This window comes from Geotrypetes seraphini, chromosome 10, assembly GCF_902459505.1.
Source record: "Geotrypetes seraphini chromosome 10, aGeoSer1.1, whole genome shotgun sequence".
Taxonomy (NCBI): domain Eukaryota; kingdom Metazoa; phylum Chordata; class Amphibia; order Gymnophiona; family Dermophiidae; genus Geotrypetes; species Geotrypetes seraphini.
In genome coordinates this window covers 145,644,740-145,655,783 of record NC_047093.1, presented here as the reverse complement: position 1 = coordinate 145,655,783, position 11,044 = coordinate 145,644,740, and the positions used below count along the sequence as shown (strand labels likewise).

Here is an 11,044-nt window from a genome sequence, read left to right as displayed (position 1 = left end):
TTTTATTAAGATCTTGTATTTTTTTTTTCTTTCCTGGGGTGGGTTAGTTTGGTAAAGTCTTGTACCTACAGCTGGCTGAACAGGGCAGCCAGAAGAATTGGGCTTGCTTGAGTGTCATAGTATTCCATGATGAATAAAGAGGCAAAGGCTGGCAGTGCCAAGCAGGGCTGCACTTTGGGTGGATGGGTGCCTCTTCCATCAGCTGGGTTAGTGATTCAGTCCAGAAGACATCAAATGTATCTTATTTCTACGCATATACCATTCCTACACCTACAATGCGTGCTCTACCAGTTAATTTTGTAACTACCACGTTTTAGAAAAAAAAAATGTATAAGGTGCTTTAGTGTTTTGTGTAATGGTCATGATTATAGGAGCCTAAAATGAAAAGCCCTTAAACAAAAATGTGCTAATTTTTGCAAATAATGCAGCTTAGTAAAAACACAGAAGATCTAAGCTAACTTGAAAAACTCAAGAAGAAAGGCAGACTTCAGTAGTTGGAACCTAAGAACAGTACCGGGCAGAGCTTTGGATTCTTGGCCAGAAATAGCTAAGAAAAAACAACAACAAATTTTTAAATTGAATCAGGTTAAGCTACAGCGTCAGCGCCCTGGGGTTCTGGGTTCAAACCCCCACTGTTCCTTGTGACCCTGGGCAAGTCACTTAATCCTCCCAGTGCCCCAGGTACTTTAGATAGGTTGTGAGCTCGCCGGGACAGATGGGGAAAAATGCTTGAGTACCTGAATAAACTCATGTAAACTGTTCTGAGCTCTCCTGGGAGAACAGTATAGAAAATTGAATAAAAACTTTAAAAAAATGTATCTGCCATCATTTACTATGTTACTATGTTAAACTATAAATCTGGAGCAAAATCTATGGGTTTGTATGAGGTGAATGAATAAGGCTCAATTTAAGTACAGAGAGGCATTGATGAAGTTTAGATTATAATCTTTTGTAACAGTTATGAAATCACAGTTGTATTTCTTTACTTAAAACTTTTAAATAGGTGCATAGGGACAGAATAGTTTTAATACTTCTAATTTTGGATTTAACAAATAACTATTAAACTATCCCACTTAAAAATCCATGAGTATTATAATAAGGGATATAATTAAAAGGGAACATTGATATAGTCATGAAATTCATTGCAACAATAAAATAAGGAACCTTTTAACAATTGTGTTATAACTTTTAAATGCAAATTTTCATTTGAAATTATAAACTTCCAATAGACAGTATTTTCTGATCATACTCAAGAATGCTACAGAAGCAATAGCTCATCCAATTATAACCTTTCACAATGCAGATTTTGATTTTATTAGAAACAGAAAGGTTTGAGGTTTTTTTAGGTTGGGGAGGGGGGGAGGTTAATGTCATAGGAATCATGCTTAGTAAACAAGTGTGGCTGCTGATCTTAATCTCCCAGGATCTATTACTGCTACTTATCACTTATATAGCACTGAAAGGTGTACACAGTGCTGTACATTTTGATATGTCCCTGCTTGGAAGCGCTTACAATCTAACTTGGACAGACAGACATGACATAGATGCAGAACCTAATGTGAGAGGAGTTAGGAGTTGAAAGCACTCTCAAAGAGGTGGGCTGACATTTATAGATGGTCCCTGCTCGGAAGAGCTTACAATCTAACTTGGACAGACAGACAACATATAGTGTTGGGAATGCAGAACCCAAGGTGCGAGGAGTTAGGAGTCAAAAAGCACTCTCAAAGGAGTGGGCTTTTAAATGGGCCTTGAACACTGCCAGAGACCGAGCCTGCCAGGGATTTGGGCAGCTTGTTCCAAGCATCTGGCGCAGCAAGGCAGAAGAGACGGCGTCTGGAGTTGGCAGTTGAAAAGAAGAGCACAGAAAGGAGAGACTTACCAGCTGAGCAGACTTTATACATCCTAGTCCATATCTTTATACTTTGAAGTTGAAACTATTCCTCTTAACTATGGTTACCTGTGCCTTAATCTATATCACCATAATCACTTATGTAAACTGCTGTGACCTTCATGGAGGTATTGGTGATATACAAATGAAAATTGTATTGTATATATTTTTTAATTCAATAAACTTTATTGCAATGTGTTAAAGCAAAACATTAAAGAAAATTAAATTCTATGTAAATAGTTATAAAATGCAAACGTGAATCAGAGTTGCAGTCGAGATTTATGCTCAAACAAGAATAATGTAACATTGGTGCATGTACAGGTTATTGGATCTTCTGATTCTAGCAGGGTTTTGTTATACTGTATCAGGAAAACTTGCAATGAAACCAACTGGTTTTGGCGTTTGGTGACGTCAATTCCGTCTCAATAAGCAAGATGCTCGCCTTTGGACTACTAGGTAGGCAAGCCCCGACCAATGAGCTTCTCGGCCCGCCTCCTTTCTTCCGCACTCTTGCTCCCTCCAATAGGCGATGCTGTCCTCGTCGCGCCGCCTCCCTGGCTTCCTCGGCCAATGAAGCGGGGGCATCGATTGACGGAGGGCGGCTAGGGCCAATAGGCGCGGGCGGATCGGCGGGGAAAGCGAACGAGAGAGAGGGGGGGGGAGGCAGCGCGGTGGCCATCTTGGCTGGGAGAGAACCGTAGAGAGCGGAGGCGCCGCCGTTGGCGAGGACAGAGGAGACGGCTTCGAACTGGGCCCGGCCCTGCGGGGAGGGAAGCGCCAGAGGCCTGGCGTCCGGCGGTGAGTTCCCTCCTTCCCCTTGTTCGGGCCGGGGGGGCGGGCACCGGCCGCTACAGTGCCTCGCGCTCTCCTTTATTATTGTCACGGGCTCGGTGAGAGGAGGGCGCGGGGGCGGGCCTTGGGGGGCACGAAAAATGGCAGGTGCACGGGGAGGGGGATGCTGGAGGAGAAAGGAGTCGTTGCTGCAGACTTGGACGGGTTTGCTCTGTAGCTGGATTAGTAAAAGACTTGCGTGGGGGAGGGGTGGAATTACTTTGCAGCTGGATTTGCCCCGTACCAGCACACGGGGGAAAGGGAAGAATTACTTTGCAGCTGGATTAGCCCCGTACTGGCGCACGGAGGGAAAAGGGGAGAAAATATTCAGCAGCTGGATTTGCCCCGTACCAGCACACAGGGAAAAGGGACGAATTACTTTGCAGCTGGATTTGCCCCGTACCTGTACACAGTGAAAAGGGCAAGAATTACTTTGCAGCTGGATTAGCCCCGTACTGGTGCACGGGGAAAGGGCAAGAATTTGCAGCTGGATTAGCCCCTTACCTGTACACAGTGAAAAGGGCAAGAATTACTTTGCAGCTGGATTAGCCCCGTACTGGTGCACGGGGAAAGGGCAAGAATTTGCAGCTGGATTAGCCCCTTACCTGCACACAGGAAAGGCAAGAATTACTTTGCAGCTGGATTAGCCCCGTACTGGTGCACGGGGAAAGGGCAAGAATTTGCAGCTGGATTAGCCCCTTACCTGCACACGGGAAAGGCAAGAATTACTTTGCAGCTGGATTAGCCCCGTACTGGTGCACGGGGAAAGGGCAAGAATTTGCAGCTGGATTAGCCCCTTACCTGCACACGGGAAAGGCAAGAATTACTTTGCAGCTGGATTAACCCCGTACTGGTGCACGGAGGGAAAGGAGAGAAAATATTCAGCAGCTGGATTAGCCCCGTACCTACTTTGCAACTAAATTAGCCCCATACCTGCGCACAGGGAAAGGCAAGAATTACTTTGCAGCTGGATTAGCCCCATACCTGTGCACAGGGGGAAAGTGGAGAAAATATTCTGCTGCTGGATTAACCACGTACCTGTGCATGGGGAAAAGGGAAGAATTACTTTGCAACTAAATTAGCCCCGTACCTTAGTATGGGGAAAGGGCAAGAATTTGCAGCTGGATTAGCCCTGTACCTGCGCACAGGGAAAAGGGAAGAATTGCTTTGGATTAGCCCCGTACTTGTATTGGGGATACCTGCATGGGTAGGGTGTAATAATTGCAATTGTCCTGATTTGTCATGGTAATTGCGTAAGGAAAGGGTTGGAAAGAAGTAATTACTCTTGTCTGGAGTTGTTATATCTGCAGGAGGGGTAATAATTATACCTGTCTCTGATTATGACAACTTTTCTTGGAAGGGGGGAGGGCAGTGGGGGTATAATAGCTACTCTCCGCCTGCACTTTTATAATTGGATGGGGAGGGGTAGATTACAGTCCTAATAATAACTCAGACCAAAAGTATGTTATGTTTATCTTGATTATAATGTGATCCTGCCTTGAGAGAAGCCTGATTGTAGAGGTACATTGATTGTGTAATGGGGTTATCATACCAAAATTTGGCTTCTTGTATAGCTCTAGTGACAGGTGGGTTAACTGCTTTTGGGAGCAGGTTGGGGTACTGGTGGTGGTGTAATGTTTTATTTTACGAGATGGACAAAAGCAAATCTTCCGCAGGGTACCAACCAACAAATGACACAGCGAAAGAGATGAAACCATGGAGTAGAGTGGGAATGCTTTATTTAAATGTCACAAACTTGACTTAACATGAGTTGTGTTTCGGCCAGAGGATTGCATCAGGAGTCAAAAGCCTGCAGTTGTTCAGGAATGTTTTGTTCTGATTAGATCCTAGTTATAAAGTCTGCAGAATTATAAATTATAAAGAACTGGTTTTGAAACGTAGTATGCAGGCCTCTGGCTGAAACACAACTCATAAGTCAAGTTTGTGACATTTAAATAAAGCATTCCCATTCTACTCCACTGGTTTTGTCTCCTTTGCTGTGTCATTTGTTATTTTACAAGACAGCATTAGCAAAAGCTAAACAGTTTTCAGCTAGCTTTCTGTGATTGTCCTTCTGGTGGATGGTGGTGATAATTGCATATCCTAAGGAGTTTGCTAAATTATGTAGGTTGAGAAGAATCCCACTGAGGTTTGGAAAGTTAACCTGGGATTATGAAGACATGACTTAGGTATACATCCTCTATAATAAAACCCTAAGCACACATGCGCACTTAAAACGCCGTGATCCCTGACTCTATGATGTGTGCTTCCGTGTTAGACATGCACAGTAGAAGGAGCCAGCGGTGGTATGCTGGCTTCTACTGCGCATGCGGAGGCACCTTAACCACAGAGGCGGCGACCACAGCGGCGACTTTCCCCCTCCCGCCTTCGCTCCATCTAACACAGGTCCCCCAGGTCTGGCCGGCTCCCTTACTGAAGATATTCTTCAGTCCGTTGCCACGGCGGCTCCTCTCACGAGTTGCACCTGTGTCGGAAGCCTCCCTGACATCACGTCGGAGAGAAGGCTTCCGACGCAGGCGCGGATCATGAGAGGAGCCATGGCGGCGACTGTGAGGAAAAGAAATGCTGCTACCCTGCTGCACAGGGAAGGGGGGGAATGCTGCTGCTGCACAGGGAAGTGGGGGAATGCTGCTGATGTACAGGGAAGTGGGGGTGGGGAGAGGGAAAGGGACCAGGGAGCAATCTTGGTTTACTTTGAGGAGGGGAGACAGAAAGGGGCCATGGAGAGAGTCAGAAAGACAGGCAGGCAGCTCACAAGAACGAAAGACAAACACACAGAAAGACAGCGGGCAGGGAGAGAGACAGAAAGAAAGACAGACAGGGGGCCAGAGAGAGAAACTGAAAGATAGTGGGAGGGAGAGAGACAGGAAGAGAGAGACAGGGGCAGGGCAGAAAGAAAGACAGACAGACATATATTCTAGCACCCGTTAATGTAACGGGCTTAAACACTAGTATAGTATAATTTTACAGGTAGTCGCTTAACATCTGCATGGAAAGGGTGGTGAGCAAAGGCCTCCCAGTAGAAGAGGTGGACACACAAACAATATCTGAATTCAAGAAAGCTTGAGAGAGTGGATAGGACATTGGGTGGGGGGGGGGGCCTTTTACCAAGCAGCAGTATGCACTAAAGAATGCTTACTGCCACTTACAAAAGCAGTAGCAGGCAATACTCAGGATACGTGCTAACTATGGGCTCAGCACGTGCCACCCATTCACTAAAAAAATGTATTTCTGTATCACTTGGTAACCGGTATAGTTTTTACGAATGGGTTATATGCCTCACTGCTACCAGCAGGTGGAGACTAAGCACAAACTTGTATATTAGGCTAGCTTCCCCCTTAACAATCCAGTCAGTCTCAGTCTCCTTAGCAGGTGGTAAGACTAGATCGGCTCCAGTCTTAGTACTGTTGGAACTTTGTCTTTGAACTCCTAGGTTTCCCTTTTTGTGCCGGATAGAGCTTAGATGGGCTCTGTTTGGGGATCCGTCCGACCTCAGGGGTATTAAACCCAGCGGGTCTTGTGCTGGGTCCCTCCCCCCACCTTCCTCCACCTCCCCATATTTTTGTAGAGGTGCTTCAGCCAGCGGCCTGGCCCCCTGGCTGGTCAGCCCTCCAGCTTTGAGAGCTGTGGAGTCTGTTCTGTAGAAAAAAAAAGACAAAAATCCTGAGGTGTGCCGATCTAAAGGGCTCATTTCCCTTTAAAACTGCCTTTTTACTGGTTTTTTTCTCATCTAACCAGCACTTTTCTTTCAGCTAGGATGGTTTTCATCACAATGAGCACTTTTAAAGGGAAAAAATGCTCATTGTGCTCCAGACACGAGGTACTCGCGGCTGGCCTGTGCAAGCGTTGTGCAGGCCGGAGTTGTGGTGCAGCCTCGTCAGCAGTGGATGGCGGCGGCTAGGGCACCCCGCCACATGTACCTCGTGAATCGGCTTCGGATCGCGGGGAAGCACGAGCTTCCCCCAAAGCCCACGTGGAGGGTTCCCTAACCGCCGACAGTCAGGGAAAAAAGGATTCCTTTGCCAACGGAATGGCTGGGGATTCCCTTTTCGCGTCGGTTGGTTCCTCGGTCACAGCGTCAGGAAAGTCCCAGGCTTTTTAGACATGGCAGGCTGCAGGAGCTCCAATTTTGGCGGTTTCAGGTCCAATTTCAGTGGGAACCTCCTCCTTCATCTCAGTTACCTCAGGTGACCTTCCCCCTGCTCTGGAAATACAGGGGCATGGTATGGCAGGGTCACCTGCTGGGGCAGGGAATCCCTTGGGGCTGCTTGGGGGGTTTTCACCCTGAATTTATGTTAACACTTTGTAAAACTTATGTGCTGGCGACTGGAGGTTCCATGTCCACTTGGGGGGTGGGGGGTTGCCCTCGACATCTTCCCCAGTACGGCCCCACACAGCGGCGGTTTTGCCCCCATCTACTCCTGTCTCATCCAAACGCCCAAGGGTCTCTTGGGATGAGGATTTTTGCCCAGAGGAGCAAGATGTTATTGATGAGGACCTGGACCCTTGGGGAGATTTCCTGGATCCTCTTGAGGGGTGGGATTCCACCAGCGAGGGGTTCAAGCTCCCCCCAGCTGATGAAGATGCGTCTGAGGTGCGCATTTTTCAGTGGGAAGAGCTTCATGAGTTAATTCTTCAGGTCTCCTCGGTTTTGTACTTGGAGGACACCGTATCGGAGCCCCCGCATACAGTGGACCCCATGCTTAAGGGGATCTGCTCTACTTCCCGCTCTTTCTAGGCATCAGGTTATTATTCTCGCTCAGTGGCAGGTGCCGGAAGCTCCCTTTTGTTTTGCGCGCTCCATGGCCCACCTGTATCCCATTCCTGAAGAGGATAGGGACTCTCTGAAGTTGCCTGTAGTGGATAAGGTGGTCTTGGCCATCTCTAAAAGGCATACTGTGCCTGTTGAGGGCGGTGCAGCCTTGAAAGACCTGGAGGGAGCATAAGTTTGAGTCCCTCCTTAAACAGAGTTTGATGTGACAGCTCTGGCGGTCCAATCGGTTGGTGGCTCGGGCATGTTTTTGCTGGGCCGAGCATGTCCTTCACTGTAAAACTGAGGATTGGGAATTGCTCAAGCGTGAGGTGGCAAAGATTGAATTGGGTGCTTCTTATCTTTCAGATTACATTTATGATCTCTTTCGAGCTTCTGCCAAGTCGTTGGCGTTTGCAGTGGCAGCTCGCCGTACCTTGTGGCTTTGCGCTTGGTCGGTGGATGTGGCGTCCAAAGATAAGTTGACAAAGTTTCCTTTTAAAGGATCTTTCTTGTTTGGTGAGGACCTGGACAGGTTGGTTCAGACTCTTACTGATTCTAAAGTGCCTCGCTTGCCTGAGGATAGGCATAGGCCGCTGGCTCAAGGTGGCACTGCTCGGTGTGATTTCCGCCCTGGTCGAGGGGCTGCCTCTTTTCAGTCTCCTTGGCTCTCTAGAGGCAGGTTTTTCCAGTGCATTCAGTCCTTTCATGGGGCCCGCCTGGGTACGGGTAGTGCCCCCGCCAGGTCCCTTGCTGCCCGTCCTGCCCAATGACTCCTTACCGGTGCCCGTCTTGGTTCCGGTGGGTGCCTGGCTGAGGGATTTTTATCCAAAGTGGACAGACATCATGTCCGATAAGTGGGTTCTAGTGTTGATTTGGGACAGCTATGCTCTGGAGTTTGCCGGTTCCTTGCCAGACCGGTTTCTCGCTTCTCCCTCGCAGGTGGCGTGGAAGCAGCAGGCCTTTTGCCAGACCCTTCAAAGATTGTTAGATCTTTTTGTCCTTCTCGCAGGTCCTCGTAAGAGGGATGGCGCTTCTAAGACTACTATTGTGTGCTGGATCAAGGAGACTATTGCTTCCGCTTATCTTCTGAAGAAGAAGCCTGTTCTAGAATTTCTCAAGGCTCATTCCACTAGGTCAGGCAGCTTCTTGGGATGAACCTTCTCTAGTGCCTCCAGTGGATATATGCAAGGCTGCAGTTTGGTCTTCTCTGCATTCCTTTGTAAGATGTTCCGTGTGGATGTTCAAGCGCGTCGGGATGCGGTATTTGGTGAACGTGTTCTGGTGTCGGCCCTTCGGGGTTCTCACCCTTAATGGGTACTGCTTTGGTACGTCCCATTCATAAGGACTATACTGGTCTAATAAGCGATACAGAAGGAGAAATTAGGTTCTTACCTGCTAATTTTCTTTCTGTTAGCTTGTAGACCAGTATAATCCCCCACCCTATCTGTCTTTGTGCGGTGATTGTGGGGTTTTGATTTTGCTTGCGTGTCGATTTTGTTTTTTCTGCAGGTTCTAGAATTTTTCTAGGGCCAGGGAGAAGTAAGAACAACGGCTATGGCTTAGCTGGTGAGCTGTGGGGATGTTTTCTATACCAGGTTTAAATTCTACACATGTTCCAACAGTTGTTTATCAGTGTTTGTTATTCCACTCCTGTTCAGAGTGTGTTATACTGTTTTCAGTTGAAGTTTTTCCTAGGTTCTGCTTAGCTATTCGGCAGACTGGATTACTAGGGGGAAGCTAGCCTGATATACAAGTTTGTGCTCAGTCTCCACCTGCTGGTAAACCCAATTTCTCCTTTTTTTTTTTTAGCAAGGGGGGCATGTTTGGGGGCAGGGAGTAGGTGGGTTAGCATGTGGGCATTGAAACATGCAAGTCAATTAGCACGAGAACCCTTAGACCTGGATTCATGAACCGCACCAATATCAGCGGACGCCTTAAAAGCAGCTGCCGATTGTGTGTCAATAATGCATTGGCTGCTGGGTCAGACCCCCCCCCCCCCCCGGTCCATTGTGCCCAGTAGTCTGCTCATGTGGCGGCCCTGTGATCAAAGACCAGCGCCCTAACTGAGGTGCCGGAAATGTAGGCCAGGTTTTTCTGGACCTCTATTTCTGACGCTTATCTTCACGTAAATTGCATCTACATAGGCGCTTTAGGCTGCCTAATATCACTTCTGGCATTGGTCACGCCTGCTTTGACAGTTGACAGCCTAAAGCACCTACATATGTGTGATGACCGCTGATTTTCTAGGTGTTGGTATGCGCCTCAAATCTTGGTTAAAAAATGCGATTTGGATGGTGTGTTTAACGGAGGGATTGGTGCCGGTTCAAGCCAGGCCTTACTGCCTATAAACTAGGTGACAATAAGGGCTTGTGCTAATTTTGAAATTAACGCATGGCCATTTTATAGCCACACTAAAAATTGGCTTCTGCATGGGAAACCCGCACGTTAAAGATTGAACCAGCTACTTTTTAGCGCAGCTTAGTAAAAGGGCTCCGTGGTCTTTATCTGTCTTCATTTTTATGTTTCTATGCGATTATTTTTGTATCATAAGAACATAAGAATAGCCTTACTGGGTTAGACCAATGGTCCATCAAGCCCAGTGCTCACGGTAGCCAATCCAGGTCACTAGTACTTGGCCAAAACCCAAGGTGTAGCAATATTCCATGCTACTGATCCAGGGCAAGCAGTGGATTCCCCAGTGTCTTTCTCAATAACAGACTACGATATAATTTTGGGTTGGGAGAATTCTTCTGGTGTTCTTGTATTGAAGTATCATGTGCTTGGTGGATTGTATATTGTTGTTTGTTTTTTTTTCTGTTTGCTTTTGTTAAATTGAAAATAAAACATTTTTTTTAAAAACAGACTACGGACTTTTCCTCCAGGATCTTGTCCAAAACTTTCTAAAAACCAGTTATGCTATTCATTGCTAGTTTTCATGTGGTATATTAAGAATGATGAATAAGTAATTAAATATTAGATCCTCAGTGGATTGGAAATGTTTAGAAATCTTGGGTGTTAACCAAGCTTTTTAGGTGCCATGGATATTTCCCCCCCCCCCCTCTTTGAGGGAGTTTCATACTTCTTGCCATTTATTTATTCTCTGTACCCCTCCTCCCCCCTCTCTTTTTGCTTCCCAGTGTTAATCCTTTATCTGGGCCTGGCCTCAGGGCCTGGTACTCCAAAGACGGGTTTTTTTTGTTTTTTTTTAGCTTTGCTATTGTATGTGTACACTGTTTCCTAGGATAGAGATCTTTAGGAAAGGATTCCCCACGGTACATTTTTGGGGTGCAGTAGCTACTTTGCAGCTTTTCAGAAATCTGCTCTGGCCTTTCTGATGATTTGGCTGCTAAGCCATTAATCTTACAGTTAGTATAAAGGAAAAAAGACAATGAATTTGTATCACTTCTGCATGTGATTCATTCCATATTGCGGTATAGAAATCTTTTATTATATGCTATGTTATGTTGTCATGAAGTTGCTGATTGAACCCATTTGAAAGCAGTGGGAATAGCAAGGCAACTGCAGCACTTTCAGTTACTGGCATGCAGACT

At 46.7% G+C, this 11,044-nt stretch overlaps 1 protein-coding gene across 3 annotated transcripts in view; it reads left to right on the top strand.

Moving 5' to 3' along the window:
- Nucleotides 1-2,528: 2,528 nt before the first annotated feature.
- Nucleotides 2,529-11,044, top strand: part of CNOT3 (CCR4-NOT transcription complex subunit 3) — a 110,119-nt gene continuing 101,603 nt past the window's right edge. Inside the window, exon 1 of one of the 3 annotated variants that reach the window (XM_033960647.1) lies at nucleotides 2,529-2,686. The gene's annotated coding sequence lies outside the window, so the exon portion shown is untranslated. The remainder of the gene's footprint in view (nucleotides 2,687-11,044) is intronic. The other 2 variants (XM_033960646.1, XM_033960648.1) reach the window with 2 other exon arrangements.